At 48.0% G+C, this 19,294-nt stretch overlaps 27 non-coding genes across 27 annotated transcripts; all 27 read left to right on the top strand.

Moving 5' to 3' along the window:
- Nucleotides 1-197: 197 nt before the first annotated feature.
- Nucleotides 198-316, top strand: TRNAL-CAA (transfer RNA leucine (anticodon CAA)). Its single transcript has 2 exons — nt 198-235; nt 271-316. It is a non-coding gene; the product is annotated as a tRNA-Leu (tRNA).
- A 63-nt stretch (nt 317-379) lies between these two features.
- On the top strand, nt 380-498 carry TRNAL-CAA (transfer RNA leucine (anticodon CAA)). The gene is made up of 2 exons: nt 380-417; nt 453-498. It is a non-coding gene; the product is annotated as a tRNA-Leu (tRNA).
- A 249-nt stretch (nt 499-747) lies between these two features.
- On the top strand, nt 748-866 carry TRNAL-CAA (transfer RNA leucine (anticodon CAA)). The gene is made up of 2 exons: nt 748-785; nt 821-866. It is a non-coding gene; the product is annotated as a tRNA-Leu (tRNA).
- Nucleotides 867-1,833: 967 nt separating this feature from the next.
- On the top strand, nt 1,834-1,952 carry TRNAL-UAA (transfer RNA leucine (anticodon UAA)). Its single transcript has 2 exons — nt 1,834-1,871; nt 1,907-1,952. It is a non-coding gene; the product is annotated as a tRNA-Leu (tRNA).
- A 63-nt stretch (nt 1,953-2,015) lies between these two features.
- TRNAL-CAA (transfer RNA leucine (anticodon CAA)) lies at nt 2,016-2,134 on the top strand. The gene is made up of 2 exons: nt 2,016-2,053; nt 2,089-2,134. It is a non-coding gene; the product is annotated as a tRNA-Leu (tRNA).
- Nucleotides 2,135-2,570: 436 nt separating this feature from the next.
- On the top strand, nt 2,571-2,689 carry TRNAL-CAA (transfer RNA leucine (anticodon CAA)). The gene is made up of 2 exons: nt 2,571-2,608; nt 2,644-2,689. It is a non-coding gene; the product is annotated as a tRNA-Leu (tRNA).
- Nucleotides 2,690-2,937: 248 nt separating this feature from the next.
- TRNAS-UGA (transfer RNA serine (anticodon UGA)) lies at nt 2,938-3,056 on the top strand. The gene is made up of 2 exons: nt 2,938-2,975; nt 3,011-3,056. It is a non-coding gene; the product is annotated as a tRNA-Ser (tRNA).
- A 979-nt stretch (nt 3,057-4,035) lies between these two features.
- Nucleotides 4,036-4,154, top strand: TRNAL-UAA (transfer RNA leucine (anticodon UAA)). The gene is made up of 2 exons: nt 4,036-4,073; nt 4,109-4,154. It is a non-coding gene; the product is annotated as a tRNA-Leu (tRNA).
- A 1,712-nt stretch (nt 4,155-5,866) lies between these two features.
- Nucleotides 5,867-5,985, top strand: TRNAL-CAA (transfer RNA leucine (anticodon CAA)). The gene is made up of 2 exons: nt 5,867-5,904; nt 5,940-5,985. It is a non-coding gene; the product is annotated as a tRNA-Leu (tRNA).
- A 974-nt stretch (nt 5,986-6,959) lies between these two features.
- TRNAL-UAA (transfer RNA leucine (anticodon UAA)) lies at nt 6,960-7,078 on the top strand. The gene is made up of 2 exons: nt 6,960-6,997; nt 7,033-7,078. It is a non-coding gene; the product is annotated as a tRNA-Leu (tRNA).
- Nucleotides 7,079-7,139: 61 nt separating this feature from the next.
- TRNAL-UAA (transfer RNA leucine (anticodon UAA)) lies at nt 7,140-7,258 on the top strand. The gene is made up of 2 exons: nt 7,140-7,177; nt 7,213-7,258. It is a non-coding gene; the product is annotated as a tRNA-Leu (tRNA).
- A 425-nt stretch (nt 7,259-7,683) lies between these two features.
- TRNAL-CAA (transfer RNA leucine (anticodon CAA)) lies at nt 7,684-7,802 on the top strand. The gene is made up of 2 exons: nt 7,684-7,721; nt 7,766-7,802. It is a non-coding gene; the product is annotated as a tRNA-Leu (tRNA).
- A 249-nt stretch (nt 7,803-8,051) lies between these two features.
- On the top strand, nt 8,052-8,170 carry TRNAL-UAA (transfer RNA leucine (anticodon UAA)). The gene is made up of 2 exons: nt 8,052-8,089; nt 8,125-8,170. It is a non-coding gene; the product is annotated as a tRNA-Leu (tRNA).
- A 64-nt stretch (nt 8,171-8,234) lies between these two features.
- On the top strand, nt 8,235-8,353 carry TRNAL-CAA (transfer RNA leucine (anticodon CAA)). The gene is made up of 2 exons: nt 8,235-8,272; nt 8,308-8,353. It is a non-coding gene; the product is annotated as a tRNA-Leu (tRNA).
- Nucleotides 8,354-9,700: 1,347 nt separating this feature from the next.
- TRNAL-CAA (transfer RNA leucine (anticodon CAA)) lies at nt 9,701-9,819 on the top strand. The gene is made up of 2 exons: nt 9,701-9,738; nt 9,774-9,819. It is a non-coding gene; the product is annotated as a tRNA-Leu (tRNA).
- Nucleotides 9,820-10,786: 967 nt separating this feature from the next.
- TRNAL-UAA (transfer RNA leucine (anticodon UAA)) lies at nt 10,787-10,905 on the top strand. The gene is made up of 2 exons: nt 10,787-10,824; nt 10,860-10,905. It is a non-coding gene; the product is annotated as a tRNA-Leu (tRNA).
- Nucleotides 10,906-11,701: 796 nt separating this feature from the next.
- TRNAL-CAA (transfer RNA leucine (anticodon CAA)) lies at nt 11,702-11,820 on the top strand. Its single transcript has 2 exons — nt 11,702-11,739; nt 11,775-11,820. It is a non-coding gene; the product is annotated as a tRNA-Leu (tRNA).
- A 249-nt stretch (nt 11,821-12,069) lies between these two features.
- On the top strand, nt 12,070-12,188 carry TRNAL-CAA (transfer RNA leucine (anticodon CAA)). The gene is made up of 2 exons: nt 12,070-12,107; nt 12,143-12,188. It is a non-coding gene; the product is annotated as a tRNA-Leu (tRNA).
- A 797-nt stretch (nt 12,189-12,985) lies between these two features.
- Nucleotides 12,986-13,104, top strand: TRNAL-UAA (transfer RNA leucine (anticodon UAA)). Its single transcript has 2 exons — nt 12,986-13,023; nt 13,059-13,104. It is a non-coding gene; the product is annotated as a tRNA-Leu (tRNA).
- Nucleotides 13,105-13,901: 797 nt separating this feature from the next.
- Nucleotides 13,902-14,020, top strand: TRNAL-UAA (transfer RNA leucine (anticodon UAA)). The gene is made up of 2 exons: nt 13,902-13,939; nt 13,975-14,020. It is a non-coding gene; the product is annotated as a tRNA-Leu (tRNA).
- A 246-nt stretch (nt 14,021-14,266) lies between these two features.
- Nucleotides 14,267-14,385, top strand: TRNAL-CAA (transfer RNA leucine (anticodon CAA)). Its single transcript has 2 exons — nt 14,267-14,304; nt 14,340-14,385. It is a non-coding gene; the product is annotated as a tRNA-Leu (tRNA).
- Nucleotides 14,386-14,816: 431 nt separating this feature from the next.
- TRNAL-UAA (transfer RNA leucine (anticodon UAA)) lies at nt 14,817-14,935 on the top strand. The gene is made up of 2 exons: nt 14,817-14,854; nt 14,890-14,935. It is a non-coding gene; the product is annotated as a tRNA-Leu (tRNA).
- Nucleotides 14,936-15,182: 247 nt separating this feature from the next.
- TRNAL-CAA (transfer RNA leucine (anticodon CAA)) lies at nt 15,183-15,301 on the top strand. Its single transcript has 2 exons — nt 15,183-15,220; nt 15,256-15,301. It is a non-coding gene; the product is annotated as a tRNA-Leu (tRNA).
- Nucleotides 15,302-16,102: 801 nt separating this feature from the next.
- On the top strand, nt 16,103-16,221 carry TRNAL-CAA (transfer RNA leucine (anticodon CAA)). The gene is made up of 2 exons: nt 16,103-16,140; nt 16,176-16,221. It is a non-coding gene; the product is annotated as a tRNA-Leu (tRNA).
- Nucleotides 16,222-16,651: 430 nt separating this feature from the next.
- On the top strand, nt 16,652-16,770 carry TRNAL-UAA (transfer RNA leucine (anticodon UAA)). Its single transcript has 2 exons — nt 16,652-16,689; nt 16,725-16,770. It is a non-coding gene; the product is annotated as a tRNA-Leu (tRNA).
- Nucleotides 16,771-18,118: 1,348 nt separating this feature from the next.
- On the top strand, nt 18,119-18,237 carry TRNAL-CAA (transfer RNA leucine (anticodon CAA)). Its single transcript has 2 exons — nt 18,119-18,156; nt 18,192-18,237. It is a non-coding gene; the product is annotated as a tRNA-Leu (tRNA).
- Nucleotides 18,238-18,667: 430 nt separating this feature from the next.
- On the top strand, nt 18,668-18,786 carry TRNAL-UAA (transfer RNA leucine (anticodon UAA)). Its single transcript has 2 exons — nt 18,668-18,705; nt 18,741-18,786. It is a non-coding gene; the product is annotated as a tRNA-Leu (tRNA).
- Nucleotides 18,787-19,294: the final 508 nt, after the last annotated feature.

The following is a 19,294-nucleotide window of genomic DNA, read 5'->3' as shown; positions in this document are numbered from 1 at the left end:
CAGCTATGTCGTGTCAGAATGGCCGAGTGGTCTAAGGCGCCAGACTCATGGGAATCCTTGCCCAGTGATAGGGGTTGAACGAGGCTTCTGGTCTACGTATGTGGGCGTGGGTTCGAATCTCTCTTCCAACAAACTTTTTTTTTACTTCACTAACAGAACAAAGTCAGTGTCTCCTTTTGCTGGGGCTGAAATATCGTGTCAGAATGGTCGAGTGGTCTAAGGCTCCAGACTCAAGGAAAACCTTGCCCAGTGATACGGGTTGAACGAGGCTTCTGGTCCACGTATGTGTGCGTGGGTTCGAATCCCACTTCTGACAAAATTTTTTTAATCTACTACCAGAAGAAAGTCAGTGTCTCCTTTTGCTGGGCTGAAACATCGTGTCAGAATGGCCGAGTGGTCCAAGGCGCCAGACTCAAGGGAAACCGTGCCCAGTCATACGAGATAAACGAGGCTTCTGGTCCACGTATGTGTGCGTGGGTGCGAATCCCACTTCTGACAAACGTTTTTTACTTTACTACCAGAACAAAGTCAGTGTCTTCCTTTGCTTCAGCTTATATATCGTGTCAGAACGGCCGAGTTGTCTAAGGCACCAGACTTAAGGGAAACATTGCCCGGTGATACGGGTTAAACGAGGCCTTTGGTCCAGGTATGTGGACGTGGGTTCGAATCCCACTTCTGACAATCTTTTTTTTACTTTACTACCAGCATAAAGTCAGTGTTTTTTTTTTGCTGGAACTGAAATATCGTGTCAGAATGGTCGAGTGGTCTAAGGCTCCAGACTCAAGGGAAACCTTGCCCAGTGATACGAGTTGAACGAGGCTTCTGGTACACGTATGTGTGCGTGGGTTCGAATCCCACTTCTGTCAATTTTTTTACTTTACTACCAGCACAGAGTCAGCGTCTTCTTTTGCTGGGCCGAAATATTGTGTCAGAATGGCCGAGTGGTCGAAGGCGCCAGACTTAAGGGAAACCTTGCCCAGTGATACGGGTTGAACGAGGCCTTTGGTCCACGTATGTGGACGTGGTTCGAATCCCACTTCTGACAATCTTTTTTTACTTTACTACCAGCATAAAGTCAGTGTTTTTTTTGCTGGGGCTGAAATACCGTGTCAGAATGGTCGAGTGGTCTAAGGCACCAGACTCAAGGGAAACCTTGCCCAGTGATACGGGTTGAACGGGGCTTCTGGTCTACGTATGTGGGCGTGGGTTAAAATCCCTCTTCTGAGAAGTTCTTTTTTTACTTTACTACCAGCACAAAGTCAGTGTCTTCTTTTGCTGGGGCTGAAATATCGTGTCAGAATGGTCGAGTGGTCTAAGGCTCCAGACTCAAGCGAAACCTTGCCCAGTGATACGGGTTGAACGAGGCATCTGGTCCACGTATGTGGGCGTGGGTTCGAATCCTATTCTGACAAACTTTTTTTTACTTTACTACCAGAACAAAGTCAGTGTCTCCTTTTGCTGGGCAGAAAAATTGTGTCAGAATGGCCGAGTGGTCTAAGGCTCCACACTGAAGGGAAACCTTGCCCGGTGATGCGAGTTGAACGAGGCTTCTGGTCCATGTGTGCGTGGGTTCGAATCTCACTTCTGTCAATTTTTTTAAATTTACTGCCAGCACAAAGTCAGTGTCTCCTTTTGCTGGGCTGAAATATTGTGTCAGAATGGCCGAGATGTCGAAGGTGCTAGACTCAAGGGAAACCTTGCCCAGTCATTCGAGTTGAACGAGGCTTCTGGTCCACCTATGTGTGCGTGAGTTCGAATCCCACCTCTGACAAAATTTTTTAATCTACTACCAGAAAAAAGTCAGTGTCTCCTTTTGCTGGACTGAAATATCGTGTCAGAATGGCCGAGTGGTCCAAGGCGCCAGACTTAAAGGAAACCTTGCCCAGTGATACGGGTTGAACGAGGCTTCTGGTCCACGTATGTGGGCGTGGGTTCGAATCCCACTTCTGACAAACTTTTTTTACTTTACTAACAGAACAATGTCAGTGTCTCCTTTTGCTGGGTTGGTATGTCGTGTCCGAATGGCCGAGTGGTCTAAGGCGCCAGACTCAAGAGAAACCTTGCTCAGTGATACGGGTTGAATGAGGCTTCTGGACTAGGTGTGTGGGCGTGGGTTCAAATCCTACTTCAGACAAACTTTTTTTTTACTTTACTACGAGCATAAAGTCAGTGTCATCTTTTGCTGGGCTGAAATATCGTGTCAGGATGGCCGAGTGGTCCAAGGCGCCAGACTTAAGGAAAACCTTGCCCAGTGATACGGGTTTAACGAGGCTTCTGGTCTACGTATGAGGGCGTCGGTTGAAATCCCACTTCTGAGAAGCTCTTTTGTTTACTTTACTACCAGCACAAAGTCAGTGTCTCCTTTTGCTGGGGCTGAAATATCGTGTCAGAATGGCCGAGTGGTCTAAGGCGCCAGACTCAAGGAAATCCTTGCCCAGTGATAGGGGTTGAACGAGGCTTCTGGTCTACGTATGTGGGCGTGGGTTCGAATCTCTCTTCCAACAAACTTTTTTTTTACTTCACTAACAGAACAAAGTCAGTGTCTCCTTTTGCTGGGGCTGAAATATCGTGTCAGAATGGTCGAGTGGTCTAAGGCGCCAGACTCAAGAGAAACCATGCCCAGTGATAGGGGTTGAACGAGGCTTCTGGTCCACGTATGTGGGCGTGGGTTCGAATCCCTCTTCCGACAAACTTTTTTTTACTTCACTAACGAAACAAAATCAGTGTCTCCTTTTGCTGGGGCTGACATATCGTATCAGAATGGCCGAGTGGTCCAAGGCGCCAGACTGAAAGGAAACCTTGCCCGGTGATGCGAGTTGAACGAGGCTTCTGTTCCACGTATGTGTGCGTGGGTTCGAATCTCACTTCGGACAAACTTTTTTTATTTTAGTACAAGAACAAAGCCAGTGTCTCCTTTGGTTAGGACTAAAATATCGTGGCAGAATGGCCGAGTGGTCGAAGGCGCCAGACTTGAGGGAAACCTTGCCCAGTGATACGGGTTGAATGAGGCTTCTGGTCCACGTATGTGGGCGTGGGTTCGAATCCCACTTCTGACAAACTCTTTTTTTTATTTACTACCAGCACAAAGTCAGTGTCTCTTTTTGCAGGGCTGAAATATTGTGTCAGAATGGCCAAGTGGTCGGAGGCGCTAGCCTCAAGGGAAACCGTGCCCAGTCATACGAGTTGAACGAGGCTTCTGGTCCAAGTATGTGTGCGTGGGTGCGAATCCTACTTCTGACAAACTTTTTTTTACTTTACTACCAGAACAAAGTCAGTGTCTTCTTTTCCTGCAGCTTATATATCATGTCAGAACGGCCGAGTTGTCTAAGGCACCAGACTTAAGGGTTACATTGCCCGTTGATACGGGTTAAACGAGGCCTTTGGTCCACGTATGTGGACGTGGGTTCGAATCTCACTTTCGTCAAATTTTTTACTTTACTACCAGCACAGAGTCAGCGTCTTCTTTGGTGAGGCTGACATATCGTATCAGAATGGCCGAGTGGTCGAAGGCGCCAGATTTAAGGGAAACCTTGCTCAGTGATACGGGTTGAACGAGGATTCTGGTCCAGGTGTGTGGGCGTGGGTTCAAATCCCATTTCAGACAAACTCTTTTTTTTACTTTACTGCGAACATAAAGTCAGTGTCATCTTTTGCTGGGGCTGATATATCGTATCAGAATGGCCGAGTTGTCTAAGGCGCCAGACTCAAGGGAAACCTTGCCCAGTGATACGAGTGTAACGAGGCTTCTGGTACACGTATGTGTGCGTGGGTTTGAATCCCACTTCTGTCAATTTTTTTTAACTTTACTACCAGCACAGAGTCAGCGTCTTCTTTTGCTTGGGCTGACATATCGTATCAGAATGGCCGCGTGGACTAAGGAGCCAGACTCAAGGGAAACCTTGCCCAGTGATACGAGTTGAACGAGGCTTCAGGTCCACGTATGTGTGCGTGGGTTCGAATCCCACTTCTGACAATTTTTTTTACTTTACTACCAGAACAAAGTCAGTGTCTCCTTTTGCTGGGCAGAAATATCGTGTCAGAAAGGCCGAGTGGTCGAAGGCGCCAAACTTAAGGGAAACCTTGCCCAGTGATACGGTTTGAACGAGGCTTCTGGTCCACGTATGTGGGCGTGGGTTCGAATCCCACTTCTGACAAAATTTTTTAATCTACTACCAGAAGAAAGTCAGTGTCTCCTTTTGCTGGGCTGAAATATCGTGTCAGAATGGCCGAGTGGTCCAAGGCGCCACACTTAAGGGAAACCTTGCCCAGTGATACGAGTTGAACGAGGTTTCTCGTCTACGTATGTGGGCGTGGGCTGAAATCCCCCTTCTGAGAAGGTCTTTTTTTTACTTTACTACCAGCACAAAGTCAGTGTCTTCTTTTGCTGTTGCTGAAATATCATGTCAAAATGGTCGAGTGGTCTAAGGGTCCAGATTCAAGGGAAATATTGCCCAGTGATACGGGTTGAACGAGGCCTTTGGTCCACGTATGTGGACGTGGGTTCGAATCTCACTTCCGTCAATTTTTTTACATTACTACCAGCACAAAGTCAGCGTCTTCTTTGGTGAGGCTGACATATCGTATCAGAATGGCCGAGTGGTCTAAGGCGCCAGACTCAAGAGAAACCTTGCTCAGTGATACGGGTTGAACGAGGCTTCTGGTCTAGGTGTGTGGGCGTGGGTTCAAATCCCACTTCAGACAAACTCTTTTTTACTTTACTACCAGCACGAAGTCAGTGTCTTCTTTTGCTGGGGCAGCTCTGTCGTGTCAGAATGGCCGAGTGGTCTAAGGCGCCAGACTCAAGGGAATCCTTGCCCAGTGATAGGGGTTGAACGAGGCTTCTGGTCTACGTATGTGGGCGTGGGTTCGAATCTCTCTTCCAACAAACTTTTTTTTACTTCACTAACAGAACAAAGTCAGTGTCTCCTTTTGCTGGGTTGATATGTCGTGTCCGAATGGCCGAGTGGTCTAAGGCGCCAGACTCAAGAGAAACCTTGCTCAGTGATACGGGTTGAACGAGGCTTCTGGTCTAGGTGTGTGGGCGTGGGTTCAAATCCCACTTCAGAGAAACTCTTATTTTACTTTACTACGAGCATAAAGTCAGTGCCATCTTTTGCTGGGGCTGATATATCGTATCAGAATGGCCGAGTGGTCTAAGGCGCCAGACTCAAGGGAAACCTTGCCCAGTGATACGAGTTGAATGAGGCTTCTGGTGCATGTGTGTGTGCGTGGGTTCGAATCCCACTTCTGTCAATTTTTTTTTAATTTACTACCAGCACAAAGTCAGTGTCTCCTTTTGCTGGGCTGAAATATTGTGTCCGAATGGCCGAGTGGTCGAAGGTGCTAGACTCATGGGAAACCTTGCCCAGTCATTCCAGTTGAACGAGGCTTCTGGTCCACCTATGTGTGCGTGAGTTCGAATCCCACTTCTGACAAAGTTTTTAAATCTACTACCAGAACAAAGTCAGTGTCTCCTTTTGCTGGGCTGAAATATCGTGTCAGAATGGCCGAGTGGTCCAAGGCGCCAGACTTAAGGGAAACCTTGCCCAGTGATACGGGTTGAATGAGGCCTCTGGTCTACGTATGTGGGCGTGGGTTGAAATCCCACTTCTGAGAAGCTCTTTTTTTACTTTACTACCAGCACGAAGTCAGTGTCTTCTTTTGCTGGGGCAGCTATGTCGTGTCAGAATGGCCGAGTGGTCTAAGGCGCCAGACTCAAGGGAATCCTTGCCCAGTGATAGGGGTTGAACGAGGCTTCTGGTCTACGTATGTGGGCGTGGGTTCGAATCTCTCTTCCAACAAACTTTTTTTTACTTCACTAACAGATCAAAGTCAGTGTCTCCTTTTGCTGGGGCTGAAATATCGTGTCAGAATGGCCGAGTGGTCTAAGGCGCCAGACTCAAGGGAAACCTTGCCCAGTGATACGGGTTGAACGAGGCTTCTGGTCCACATATGTGGGCGTGGGTTCGAATCCCACTTCTGACAAACTTTTTTTACTTTACTACCAGCACGAAGTCAGTGTCTTCTTTTGCTGGGGCAGCTATGTCGTATCAGAATGGCCGAGTGGTCTAACGCGCCAGACTCAAGGGAAACCTTACCCAGTGATACGAGTTGAATGAGGCTTCTGGTGCACGTGTGTGTGCGTGGGTTCGAATCCCTCTTCTGACAAACTTTTTTTACTTCACTAACAGAACAAAGTCAGCGTCTCCTTTTGCTGGGGCTGACATATCGGGTCAGAACGGCCGAGTGGTGTAAGGCGCCAGACTGAAGGGAAACCTTGCCCGGTGATGCGAGTTGAACGAGGTTTCTGGTCCACGTATGTGTGCGTGGGTTCGAATCTCACTTCTGTCAATTTTTTTTTAATTTACTACCAGCACAAAGTCAGTGTCTCCATTTGCTGGGCTGAAATATTGTGTCAGAATGGCCGAGTGGTCGAAGGTGCTAGACTCAAGGGAAACCTTGCCCAGTCATACGAGATAAACGAGGCTTCTGCTCCACGTATGTGTGCGTGGGTGCGAATCCCATTTCTGACAAACTTTTTTTAATTTTCTACCAGAACAAAGTCAGTGTCTTCCTTTGCTTCAGCTTATACATCGTGTCAGAACGGCTGTGTTGTCTAAGGCACCAGACTTAAGGGAAACATTGCCCGGTGATACGGGTTAAACGAGGCCTTTGGTCCACGTATGTGGTCGTGGGTTCGAATCCCACTTCTGACAAACTTTTTTTACTTTACTACCAGCATAAAGTCAGTGTTTTTTTGCTGGGGCTGAAATATCGTGTCAGATTGGTCGAGTGGTCTAAGGCTCCAGACTCAAGGGAAACCTTGCCCAGTGATACGAGTTGAACGAGGCTTCTGGTACACGTATGTGTGCGTGGGTTCGAATCCCACTTCTGTCAATTTTTTTTACTTTACTACCAGCACAGAGTCAGCGTCTTCTTTTGCTGGGCCGAAATGTTGTGTCAGAATGGCCGAGTGGTTGAAGGCGCCAGACTTAAGGGAAACCTTGCCCAGTGATACGGGTTGAACGAGGCTTCTGGTCCACGTATGGGGGCGTGGGTTTGAATCCCACTTCTGACAAATTTTTTAATCTACTACCAGAAGAAAGTCAGTGTCTTCTTTTGCTGGTCTGAAATATCGTGTCAGAATGGCCGAGTGGTCCAAGGCACCAGACTTAAAGGAAACCTTGCCCAGCGATACGGGTTGAACGAGGCTTCTGGTCTACGTATGTGGGCGTGGGTTAAAATCCCACTTCTGAGAAGTTCTTTTTTTACTTTACTACCAGCACAAAGTCAGTGTCTTCTTTTGCTGGGGCTGAAATATCGTGTCAGAATGGTCGAGTGGTCTAAGGCTCCAGACTCAAGGGAACCCTTGCCCAGTGATACGGGTTGAACGAGGCTTCTGGTCCACGTATGTGGGCGTGGGTTCGAATCCTACTCTGACAAACTTTTTTTCACTTTACTACCAGAACAAAGTCAGTGTCTCCTTTTGCTGGGCAGAAAAATTGTGTCAGAATGGCCGAGTGGTCTAAGGCGCCAGACTGAAGGGAAACCTTGCCCGGTGATGCGAGTTGAACGAGGCTTCTGGTCCATGTGTGCTTGGGTTCGAATCCCACTTCTGTCAATTTTTTTTAATTTACTACCAGCACAAAGTCAGTGTCTCCTTTTGCTGGGCTGAAATATTGTGTCAGAATGGCCGAGTGGTCGAAGGTGCTAGACTCAAGGGAAACCTTGCCCAGTCATTCGAGTTGAACGAGGCTTCTGGTCCATCTATGTGTGCGTGAGTTCGAATCCCACTTCTGACAAAATTTTTAAATCTACTACCAGAACAAAGTCAGTGTCTCCTTTTGCTGGGCTGAAATATCGTGTCAGAATGGCCGAGTGGTCCAAGGCGCCAGACTTAAGGGAAACCTTGCCCAGTGATACGGGTTGAACGAGGCCTCTGGTCTACGTATGTGGGCGCGGGTTGAAATCCCACTTCTGAGAAGCTCTTTTTTTTTACTTTACTACCAGCACAAAGTCAGTGTCTCCTTTTGCTGGGGCTGAAATATTGTGTCAGAATGGCCGTGTGGTCGAAGGCGCCAGACTTAAGGTAAACCTTGCCCAGTGATACGAGTTTAACGAGGCTTCTGGTCCACGTATGTGTGCGTGGGTTCGAATCCCACTTCTGACAAACTTTTTTTTACTTTACTACCAGCACGATGTCAGTGTCTTCTTTTGCTGGGTTGATATGTCGTGTCAGAATGGCCGAGTGGTCTAAGGCGCCAGACTCAAGGGAATCCTTGCTCAGTGATACGGGTTGAACGAGGCTTCTGGTCTAGGTGTGTGGGCGTGGGTTCAAATCCCACTTCAGACAAACTCTTATTTTACTTTACTACGAGCATAAAGTCAGTGCCATCTTTTGGTGGGGCTGATATATCGTATCAGAATGGCCGAGTGGTCTAAGGCGCCAGACTCAAGGGAAACCTTGCCCAGTGATACGAGTTGAATGAGGCTTCTGGTGCATGTGTGTGTGCGTGGGTTCGAATCCCACTTCTGTCAATTTTTTTTTTAATTTACTACCAGCACAAAGTCAGTGTCTCCTTTTGCTGGGCTGAAATTTGTGTCCGAATGGCCGAGTGGTCGAAGGTGCTAGACTCAGGGGAAACCTTGCCCAGTCATTCCAGTTGAACGAGGCTTCTGGTCCACCTATGTGTGCGTGAGTTCGAATCCCACTTCTGACAAAATTTTTAAATATACTACCAGAACAAAGTCAGTGTCTCCTTTTGCTGGGCTGAAATATCGTGTCAGAATGGCCGAGTGGTCCAAGGCGCCAGACTTAAGGGAAACCTTGCCCAGTGATACGGGTTGAACGAGGCCTCTGGCCTACGTATGTGGGCGTGGGTTGAAATCCCACTTCTGAGAAGCTCTTTTTTTACTTTACTACCAGCACGAAGTCAGTGTCTTCTTTTGCTGGGGCAGCTATGTCGTGTCAGAATGGCCGAGTGGTCTAAGGCGCCAGACTCAAGGGAATCCTTGCCCAGTGATAGGGGTTGAACGAGGCTTCTGGTCTACGTATGTGGGCGTGGGTTCGAATCTCTCTTCCAACAAACTTTTTTTTTACTTCACTAACAGAACAAAGTCAGTGTCTCCTTTTGCTGGGGCTGAAATATCGTGTCAGAATGGTCGAGTGGTCTAAGGCTCCAGACTCAAGGAAAACCTTGCCCAGTGATACGGGTTGAACGAGGCTTCTGGTCCACGTATGTGTGCGTGGGTTCGAATCCAACTTCTGACAAAATTTTTTTAATCTACTACCAGAAGAAAGTCAGTGTCTCCTTTTGCTGGGCTGAAACATCGTGTCAGAATGGCCGAGTGGTCCAAGGCGCCAGACTCAAGGGAAACCGTGCCCAGTCATACGAGATAAACGAGGCTTCTGGTCCATGTATGTGTGCGTGGGTGCGAATCCCACTTCTGACAAACGTTTTTTACTTTACTACCAGAACAAAGTCAGTGTCTTCCTTTGCTTCAGCTTATATATCGTGTCTGAACGGCCGAGTTGTCTAAGGCACCAGACTTAAGGGAAACATTGCCCGGTGATTCGGGTTAAACGAGGCCTTTGGTCCACGTATGTGGACGTGGGTTCGAATCCCACTTCTGACAATCTTTTTTTTACTTTACTACCAGCATAAAGTCAGTGTTTTTTTTGCTGGAACTGAAATATCGTGTCAGAATGGTCGAGTGGTCTAAGGCTCCAGACTCAAGGGAAACCTTGCCCAGTGATACGAGTTGAACGAGGCTTCTGGTACACGTATGTGTGCGTGGGTTCGAATCCCACTTCTGTCAATTTTTTTCTTTACTACCAGCACAGAGTCAGCGTCTTCTTTTGCTGGGCCGAAATATTGTGTCAGAATGGCCGAGTGGTCGAAGGCGCCAGACTTAAGGGAAACCTTGCCCAGTGATACGGGTTGAACGAGGCCTTTGGTCCACGTATGTGGACGTGGTTCGAATCCCACTTCTGACAATCTTTTTTTTACTTTACTACCAGCATAAAGTCAGTGTTTTTTTGCTGTGGCTGAAATACCCTGTCAGAATGGTCGAGTGGTCTAAGGCACCAGACTCAAGGGAAACCTTGCCTAGGGATACGGGTTGAACGGGGCTTCTGGTCTACGTATGTGGGCGTGGGTTAAAATCCCTCTTCTGAGAAGTTCTTTTTTTTACTTTACTACCAGCACAAAGTCAGTGTCTTCTTTTGCTGGGGCTGAAATATCGTGTCAGAGTGGTCGAGTGGTCTAAGGCTCCAGACTCAAGCGAAACCTTGCCCAGTGATACGGGTTGAACGAGGCATCTGGTCCACGTATGTGGGCGTGGGTTCGAATCCTATTCTGACAAACTTTTTTTTACTTTACTACCAGAACAAAGTCAGTGTCTCCTTTTGCTGGGCAGAAAAATTGTGTCAGAATGGCCGAGTGGTCTAAGGCTCCACACTGAAGGGAAACCTTGCCCGGTGATGCGAGTTGAACGAGGCTTCTGGTCCATGTGTGCGTGGGTTCGAATCTCACTTCTGTCAATTTTTTTAAATTTACTGCCAGCACAAAGTCAGTGTCTACTTTTGCTGGGCTGAAATATTGTGTCAGAATGGCCGAGATGTCGAAGGTGCTAGACTCAAGGGAAACCTTGCCCAGTCATTCGAGTTGAACGAGGCTTCTGGTCCACCTATGTGTGCGTGAGTTCGAATCCCACCTCTGACAAAATTTTTTAATCTACTACCAGAAAAAAGTCAGTGTCTCCTTTTGCTGGGCTGAAATATCGTGTCAGAATGGCCGAGTGGTCCAAGGCGCCAGACTTAAAGGAAACCTTGCCCAGTGATACGGGTTGAACGAGGCTTCTGGTCCACGTATGTAGGCGTGGGTTCGAATCCCACTTCTGACAAACTTTTTTTACTTTACTAACAGAACAATGTCAGTGTCTCCTTTTGCTGGGTTGGTATGTCGTGTCCGAATGGCCGAGTGGTCTAAGGCGCCAGACTCAAGAGAAACCTTGCTCAGTGATGGGGGTTGAATGAGGCTTCTGGACTAGGTGTGTGGGCGTGGGTTCAAATCCAACTTCAGACAATTTTTTTTACTTTACTACGAGCATAAAGTCAGTGTCATCTTTTGCTGGGGCTGATATATCGTATCAGAATGGCCGAGTGGTCTAAGGCGCCAGACTCAAGGGAAACCTTGCCCAGTGACACGAGTTGAACGAGGCTTCTGGTCCACGTATGTGTGCGTGGGTTCGAACCCCTCTTCTGACAAACTTTTTTTTACTTCACTAACAGAACAAAGTCAGCATCTCCTTTTGCTGGGGCTGACATATCGTATCAGAATGGCCGAGTGGTGTAAGGCGCCAGACTGAAGGGAAACCTTGCCCGGTGATGCGAGTTGAACGAGGCCTCTGGTCCACGTAAGTGTGCGTGGGTTCGAATCTCACTTCTGTCAATTTTTTTTAATTTACTACCAGAAGAAAGTCAGTGTCTCCTTTTGCTGGGCTGAAATTTCCTGTCAGGATGGCCGAGTGGTCCAAGGCGCCAGACGTAAGGAAAACCTTGCCCAGTGATACTGGTTTAACGAGGCTTCTGGTCTACGTATGAGGGCGTCGGTTGAAATCCCACTTCTGAGAAGCTCTTTTGTTTACTTTACTACCAGCACAAAGTCAGTGTCTCCTTTTGCTGGGGCTGAAATATCGTGTCAGAATGGCCGAGTGGTCTAAGGCTCCAGACTCAAGCGAAACCTTGCCCAGTGATACGGGTTGAACGAGGCTTCTGGTCCACGTATGTGGGCGTGGGTTCGAATCCCACTTCTGACAAACTTTTTTTACTTTACTACCAGCACGAAGTCAGTGTCTTCTTTTGCTGGGGCAGCTATGTCGTGTCAGAATGGCCGAGTGGTCTAAGGCGCCAGACTCAAGGGAATCCTTGCCCAGTGATAGGGGTTGAACGAGGCTTCTGGTCTACGTATGTGGGCGTGGGTTCGAATCTCTCTTCCAACAAACTTTTTTTTTACTTCACTAACAGAACAAAGTCAGTGTCTCCTTTTGCTGGGGCTGAAATATCGTGTCAGAATGGTCGAGTGGTCTAAGGCGCCAGACTCAAGAGAAACCATGCCCAGTGATAGGGGTTGAACGAGGCTTCTGGTCCACGTATGTGGGCGTGGGTTCGAATCCCTCTTCCGATAAACTTTTTTTTACTTCACTAACGAAACAAAATCAGTGTCTCCTTTTGCTGGGGCTGACATATCGTATCAGAATGGCCGAGTGGTCCAAGGCGCCAGACTGAAAGGAAACCTTGCCCGGTGATGCGAGTTGAACGAGGCTTCTGTTCCACGTATGTGTGCGTGGGTTCGAATCTCACTTCGGACAAACTTTTTTTATTTTAGTACAAGAACAAAGCCAGTGTCTCCTTTGGTTAGGACTAAAATATCGTGGCAGAATGGCCGAGTGGTCGAAGGCGCCAGACTTAAGGGAAACCTTGCCCAGTGATACGGGTTGAACGAGGATTCTGGTCCAGGTGTGTGGGCGTGGGTTCAAATCCCATTTCAGACAAACTCTTTTTTTTACTTTACTACGAACACAAAGTCAGTGTCATCTTTTGCTGGGGCTGATATATCGTATCAGAATGGCCGAGTTGTCTAAGGCGCCAGACTCAAGGGAAACCTTGCCCAGTGATACGAGTGTAACGAGGCTTCTGGTACACGTATGTGTGCGTGGGTTTGAATCCCACTTCTGTCAATTTTTTTAACTTTACTACCAGCACAGAGTCAGCGTCTTCTTTTGCTTGGGCTGACATATCGTATCAGAATGGCCGCGTGGTCTAAGGCGCCAGACTCAAGGGAAACCTTGCCCAGTGATACGAGTTGAACGAGGCTTCAGGTCCACGTATGTGTGCGTGGGTTCGAATCCCACTTCTGACATTTTTTTTTACTTTACTACCAGAACAAAGTCAGTGTCTCCTTTTGCTGGGCAGAAATATCGTGTCAGAAAGGCCGAGTGGTCGAAGGCGCCAAACTTAAGGGAAACCTTGCCCAGTGATACGGTTTGAACGAGGCTTCTGGTCCACGTATGTGGGCGTGGGTTCGAATCCCACTTCTGACAAAATTTTTTAATTTACTACCAGAAGAAAGTCAGTGTCTCCTTTCGCTGGGCTGAAATATCGTGTCAGAATGGCCGAGTGGTCCAAGGCGCCACACTTAAGGGAAACCTTGCCCAGTGATACGAGTTGAACGAGGCTTCTCGTCTACGTATGTGGGCGTGGGCTGAAATCCCCCTTCTGAGAAGGTCTTTTTTTTACTTTACTACCAGCACAAAGTCAGTGTCTTCTTTTGCTGTTGCTGAAATATCATGTCAAAATGGTCGAGTGGTCTAAGGCTCCAGATTCAAGTGAAATATTGCCCAGTGATACGGGTTGAACGAGGCCTTTGGTCCACGTATGTGGACGTGGGTTCGAATCTCACTTCCGTCAATTTTTTTTACATTACTACCAGCACAAAGTCAGCGTCTTCTTTGGTGAGGCTGACATATCGTATCAGAATGGCCGAGTGGTCTAAGGCGCCAGACTTAAGGGAAACCTTGCTCAGTGATACGGGTTGAACGATGGTTCTGGTCCAGGTGTGTGGGCGTGAGCTCAAATCCCATTTCAGACAAACTCTTTTTTTTACTTTACTACCAGCGCAAAGTCAGTGTCTCCTTTTGCTGGGGCTGAAATATCGTGTCAGAATGGTCGAGTGGTCTAAGGCTCCAGACTTAAGGGAAACCTTGCCCAGTGATACGGGTTGAACGAGGCTTCTGGTCCACGTATGTGGGCGTGGGTTCGAATCCTAATCTGACAAACTTTTTTTTACTTTACTACCAGAACAAAGTCAGTGTCTCCTTTTGCTGGGCTGAAATAATGTGTCAGAATGGCCAAGTGGTCGAAGGCGCCAGACTTAAGGTAAACCTTGCCCAGTGATACGAGTGTAACGAGGCTTCTGGTCCACGTATGTGTGCGTGGGTTCGAATCCCACTTCTGACAAACTTTTTTTACTTTACTACCAGCACGAAGTCAGTGTCTTCTTTTGCTGGGGCTTATATATCGTGTCAGAATAACCGAGTTGTCTAAGGCGCCAGACTCAAGGGAAACCTTGCCCAGTGATACGGGTTGAACAAGGCTTCCTGTCCACGTATGTGGGCGTGGGTTCGAATCCAACTTCTGACAAACTTTTTTTACTTTACTAACAGAACAATGTCAGTGTCTCCTTTTGCTGGGTTGATATGTCGTGTCTGAATGGCCGAGTGGTCTAAGGCGCCAGACTCAAGAGAAACCTTGCTCAGTGATACGGGTTGAACGAGGCTTCTGGTCTAGGTGTGTGGGCGTGGGTTCAAATCCCACTTCAGACAAACTCTTTTTTACTTTACTACCAGCACGAAGTCAGTGTCTTCTTTTGCTGGGGCAGCTCTGTCGTGTCAGAATGGCCGAGTGGTCTAAGGCGCCAGACTCAAGGGAATCCTTGCCCAGTGATAGGGGTTGAACGAGGCTTCTGGTCTACGTATGTGGGCGTGGGTTCGAATCTCTCTTCCAACAAACTTTTTTTTACTTCACTAACAGAACAAAGTCAGTGTCTCCTTTTGCTGGGGCTGAAATATCGTGTCAGAATGGTCGAGTGGTCTAAGGCTCCAGACTGAAGGAAAACCTTGCCCAGTGATACGGGTTGAACGAGGCTTCTGGTCCACGTATGTGGGCGTGAGTTCGAATCCTAATCTGACAAACTTTTTTTTACTTTACTACCAGAACAAAGTCAGTGTCTCCTTTTGCTGGTCTGAAATATTGTGTCAGAATGGCCGTGTGGTCGAAGGCGCCAGACTTAAGGTAAACCTTGCCCAGTGATACGAGTGTAACGAGGCTTCTGGTCCACGTATGTGTGCGTGGGTTCGAATCCCACTTCTGACAAACTTTTTTTACTTTACTACCAGCACGATGTCAGTGTCTTCTTTTGCTGGGGCTGATATATCGTGTCAGAATGGCCGAGTGGTCAAAGGCGCCAGACTCAAGGGAAACCTTGCCCAGTGATACGGGTTGAACGAGGCTTCAGGTCCACGTATGTGGGCATGGGTTCGAATCCAACTTCTGACAAACTTTTTTTTACTTTACTAACAGAACAATGTCAGTGTCTTCTTTTGCTGGGTTGATATGTCGTGTCCGAATGGCCGAGTGGTCTAAGGCGCCAGACTCAAGAGAAACCTTGCTCAGTGATACGGGTTGAACGAGGCTTCTGGTCTAGGTGTGTGGGCGTGGGTTCAAATCCCACTTCAGACAAACTCTTATTTTACTTTACTACGAGCATAAAGTCAGTGCCATCTTTTGCTGGGGCTGATATATCGTATCAGAATGGCCGAGTGGTCTAAGGCGCCAGACTCAAGGGAAACCTTGCCCAGTGATACGAGTTGAATGAGGCTTCTGGTGCATGTGTGTGTGCGTGGGTTCGAATCCCACTTCTGTCAATTTTCTTTTAATTTACTACCAGCACAAAGTCAGTGTCTCCTTTTGCTGGGCTGAAATATTGTGTCCGAATGGCCGAGTGGTCGAAGGTGCTAGACTCAGGGGAAACCTTGCCCAGTCATTCCAGTTGAACGAGGCTTCTGGTCCACCTATGCGTGCGTGAGTTCGAATCCCACTTCTGACAAAGTTTTTAAATCTACTACCAGAACAAAGTCAGTGTCTCCTTTTGCTGGGCTGAAATATCGTGTCAGAATGGCCGAGTGGTCCAAGGCGCCAGACTTAAGGGAAACCTTGCCCAGTTATACGGGTTGAACGAGGCCTCTGGTCTACGTATGTGGGCGTGGGTTGAAATCCCACTTCTGAGAAGCTCTTTTTTTACTTTACTACCAGCACGAAGTCAGTGTCTTCTTTTGCTGGGGCAGCTATGTCGTGTCAGAATGGCCGAGTGGTCTAAGGCGCCAGACTCAAGGGAATCCTTGCCCAGTGATAGGGGTTGAACGAGGCTTCTGGTCTACGTATGTGGGCGTGGGTTGAAATCCCACTTCTGAGAAGCTCTTTTTTTTTACTTTACTACCAGCACAAAGTCAGTGTCTCCTTTTGCTGGGGCTAAAATATCGTGTCAGAATGGCCGAGTGGTCTAAGGCGCCAGACTCAAGGGAAACCTTGCCCAGTGATACGGGTTGAACGAGGCTTCTGGTCCACGTATGTGGGCGTGGGTTCGAATCCCACTTCTGACAAACTTTTTTTACTTTACTACCAGCACGAAGTCAGTGTCTTCTTTTGCTGGGGCAGCTATGTCGTGTCAGAATGGCCGAGTGGTCTAAGGCGCCAGACTCAAGGGAATCCTTGCCCAGTGATAGGGGTTGAACGAGGCTTCTGGTCTACGTATGTGGGTGCGGGTTCGAATCTCTCTTCCAACAAACTTTTTTTTACTTCACTAACAGAACAAAGGAGGTGTCTCCTTTTGCTGGGGCTGAAATATCGTGTCAGAATGGTCGAGTGGTCTAAGGCTCCAGACTGAAGGAAAACCTTGCCCAGTGATACGGGTTGAACGAGGCTTCTGGTTCACGTATGTGGGCGTGGGTTTGAATCCTAATCTGACAAACTTTTTTTTACTTTACTACCAGAACAAAGTCAGTGTCTCCTTTTGCTGGGCTGAAATATTGTGTCAGAATGGCCGTGTGGTCGAAGGCGCCAGACTTAAGGTAAACCTTGCCCAGTGATACGAGTGTAACGAGGCTTCTGGTCCACGTATGTGTGCGTGGGTTCGAATCCCACTTCTGACAAACTTTTTTTACTTTACTACCAGCACGATGTCAGTGTCTCCTTTTGCTGGGTTGATATGTCGTGTCCGAATGGCCGAGTGGTCTAAGGCGCCAGACTCATGAGAAACCTTGCTCAGTGATACGGGTTGAACGAGGCTTCTGGTCTAGGTGTGTGGGCGTGGGTTCAAATCCCACTTCAGACAAACTCTTATTTTACTTTACTACGAGCATAAAGTCAGTGCCATCTTTTGCTGGGGCTGATATATCGTATCAGAATGGCCGAGTGGTCTAAGGCGCCAGACTCAAGGGAAACCTTGCCCAGTGATACGAGTTGAATGAGGCTTCTGGTGCATGTGTGTGTGCGTGGGTTCGAATCCCACTTCTGTCATTTTTTTTAATTTACTACCAGCACAAAGTCAGTGTCTCCTTTTGCTGGGCTGAAATATTGTGTCCGAATGGCCGAGTGGTCGAAGGTGCTAGACTCAGGGGAAACCTTGCCCAGTCATTCCAGTTGAACGAGGCTTCTGGTCCACCTATGCGTGCGTGAGTTCGAATCCCACTTCTGACAAAGTTTTTAAATCTACTACCAGAACAAAGTCAGTGTCTCCTTTTGCTGGGCTGAAATATCGTGTCAGAATGGCCGAGTGGTCCAAGGCGCCAGACTTAAGGGAAACCTTGCCCAGTTATACGGGTTGAACGAGGCCTCTGGTCTACGTATGTGGGCGTGGGTTGAAATCCCACTTCTGAGAAGCTCTTTTTTTACTTTACTACCAGCACGAAGTCAGTGTCTTCTTTTGCTGGGGCAGCTATGTCGTGTCAGAATGGCCGAGTGGTCTAAGGCGCCAGACTCAAGCGAATCCTTGCCCAGTGATAGGGGTTGAACGAGGCTTCTGGTCTACGTATGTGGGCGTGGGTTCGAATCTCTCTTCCAACAAACTTTTTTTTACTTCACTAACAGAACAAATTCAGTGTCTCCTTTTGCTGGGGCTGAAATATCGTGTCAGAATGGTCGAGTGGTCTAAGCCTCCAGACTCTAGGAAAACCTTGCCCAGTGATACGGGTTGAACGAGGCTTCTGGTCCACGTATGTGGGCGTGGGTTTGAATCCTGATCTGACAAACTTTTTTTTACTTTACTACCAGAACAAAGTCAGTGTCTTCTTTTGCTGGGGCAGCTATGTCGTGTCAGAATGGCCGAGTGGTCTAAGGCGCCAGACTCAAGGGAATCCTTGCCCAGTGATAGGGGTTGAACGAGGCTTCTGGTCTACGTATGTGGGCGTGGGTTGAAATCCCACTTCTGAGAAGCTCTTTTTTTTTACTTTACTACCAGCACAAAGTCAGTGTCTCCTTTTGCTGGGGCTAAAATATCGTGTCAGAATGGCCGAGTGGTCTAAGGCGCCAGACTCAAGGGAAACCTTGCCCAGTGATACGGGTTGAACGAGGCTTCTGGTCCACGTATGTGGGCGTGGGTTCGAATCCCACTTCTGACAAACTTTTTTTACTTTACTACCAGCACGAAGTCAGTGTCTTCTTTTGCTGGGGCAGCTATGTCGTGTCAGAATGGCCGAGTGGTCTAAGGCGCCAGACTCAAGGGAATCCTTGCCCAGTGATAGGGGTTGAACGAGGCTTCTGGTCTACGTATGTGGGCGCGGGTTCGAATCTCTCTTCCAACAAACTTTTTTTTACTTCACTAACAGAACAAAGGAGGTGTCTCCTTTTGCTGGGGCTGAAATATCGTGTCAGAATGGTCGAGTGGTCTAAGGCTCCAGACTGAAGGAAAACCTTGCCCAGTGATACGGGTTGAACGAGGCTTCTGGTTCACGTATGTGGGCGTGGGTTTGAATCCTAATCTGACAAACTTTTTTTTACTTTACTACCAGAACAAAGTCAGTGTCTCCTTTTGCTGGGCTGAAATATTGTGTCAGAATGGCCGTGTGGTCGAAGGCGCCAGACTTAAGGTAAACCTTGCCCAGTGATACGAGTGTAACGAGGCTTCTGGTCCACGTATGTGTGCGTGGGTTCGAATCCCACTTCTGACAAACTTTTTTTACTTTACTACCAGCACGATGTCAGTGTCTCCTTTTGCTGGGTTGATATGTCGTGTCCGAATGGCCGAGTGGTCTAAGGCGCCAGACTCATGAGAAACCTTGCTCAGTGATACGGGTTGAACGAGGCTTCTGGTCTAGGTGTGTGGGCGTGGGTTCAAATCCCACTTCAGACAAACTCTTATTTTACTTTACTACGAGCATAAAGTCAGTGCCATCTTTTGCTGGGGCTGATATATCGTATCAGAATGGCCGAGTGGTCTAAGGCGCCAGACTCAAGGGAAACCTTGCCCAGTGATACGAGTTGAATGAGGCTTCTGGTGCATGTGTGTGTGCGTGGGTTCGAATCCCACTTCTGTCATTTTTTTTAATTTACTACCAGCACAAAGTCAGTGTCTCCTTTTGCTGGGCTGAAATATTGTGTCCGAATGGCCGAGTGGTCGAAGGTGCTAGACTCAGGGGAAACCTTGCCCAGTCATTCCAGTTGAACGAAGCTTCTGGT

The sequence above is a fragment of the Rhipicephalus microplus genome, chromosome 2 (assembly GCF_043290135.1).
Source record: "Rhipicephalus microplus isolate Deutch F79 chromosome 2, USDA_Rmic, whole genome shotgun sequence".
In the NCBI taxonomy this organism is placed as follows: Eukaryota; Metazoa; Arthropoda; class Arachnida; order Ixodida; family Ixodidae; genus Rhipicephalus; species Rhipicephalus microplus.
The sequence above is the reverse complement of the archived record's forward strand: the minus strand, read 5'-3'. Positions and strand labels throughout refer to the sequence as shown.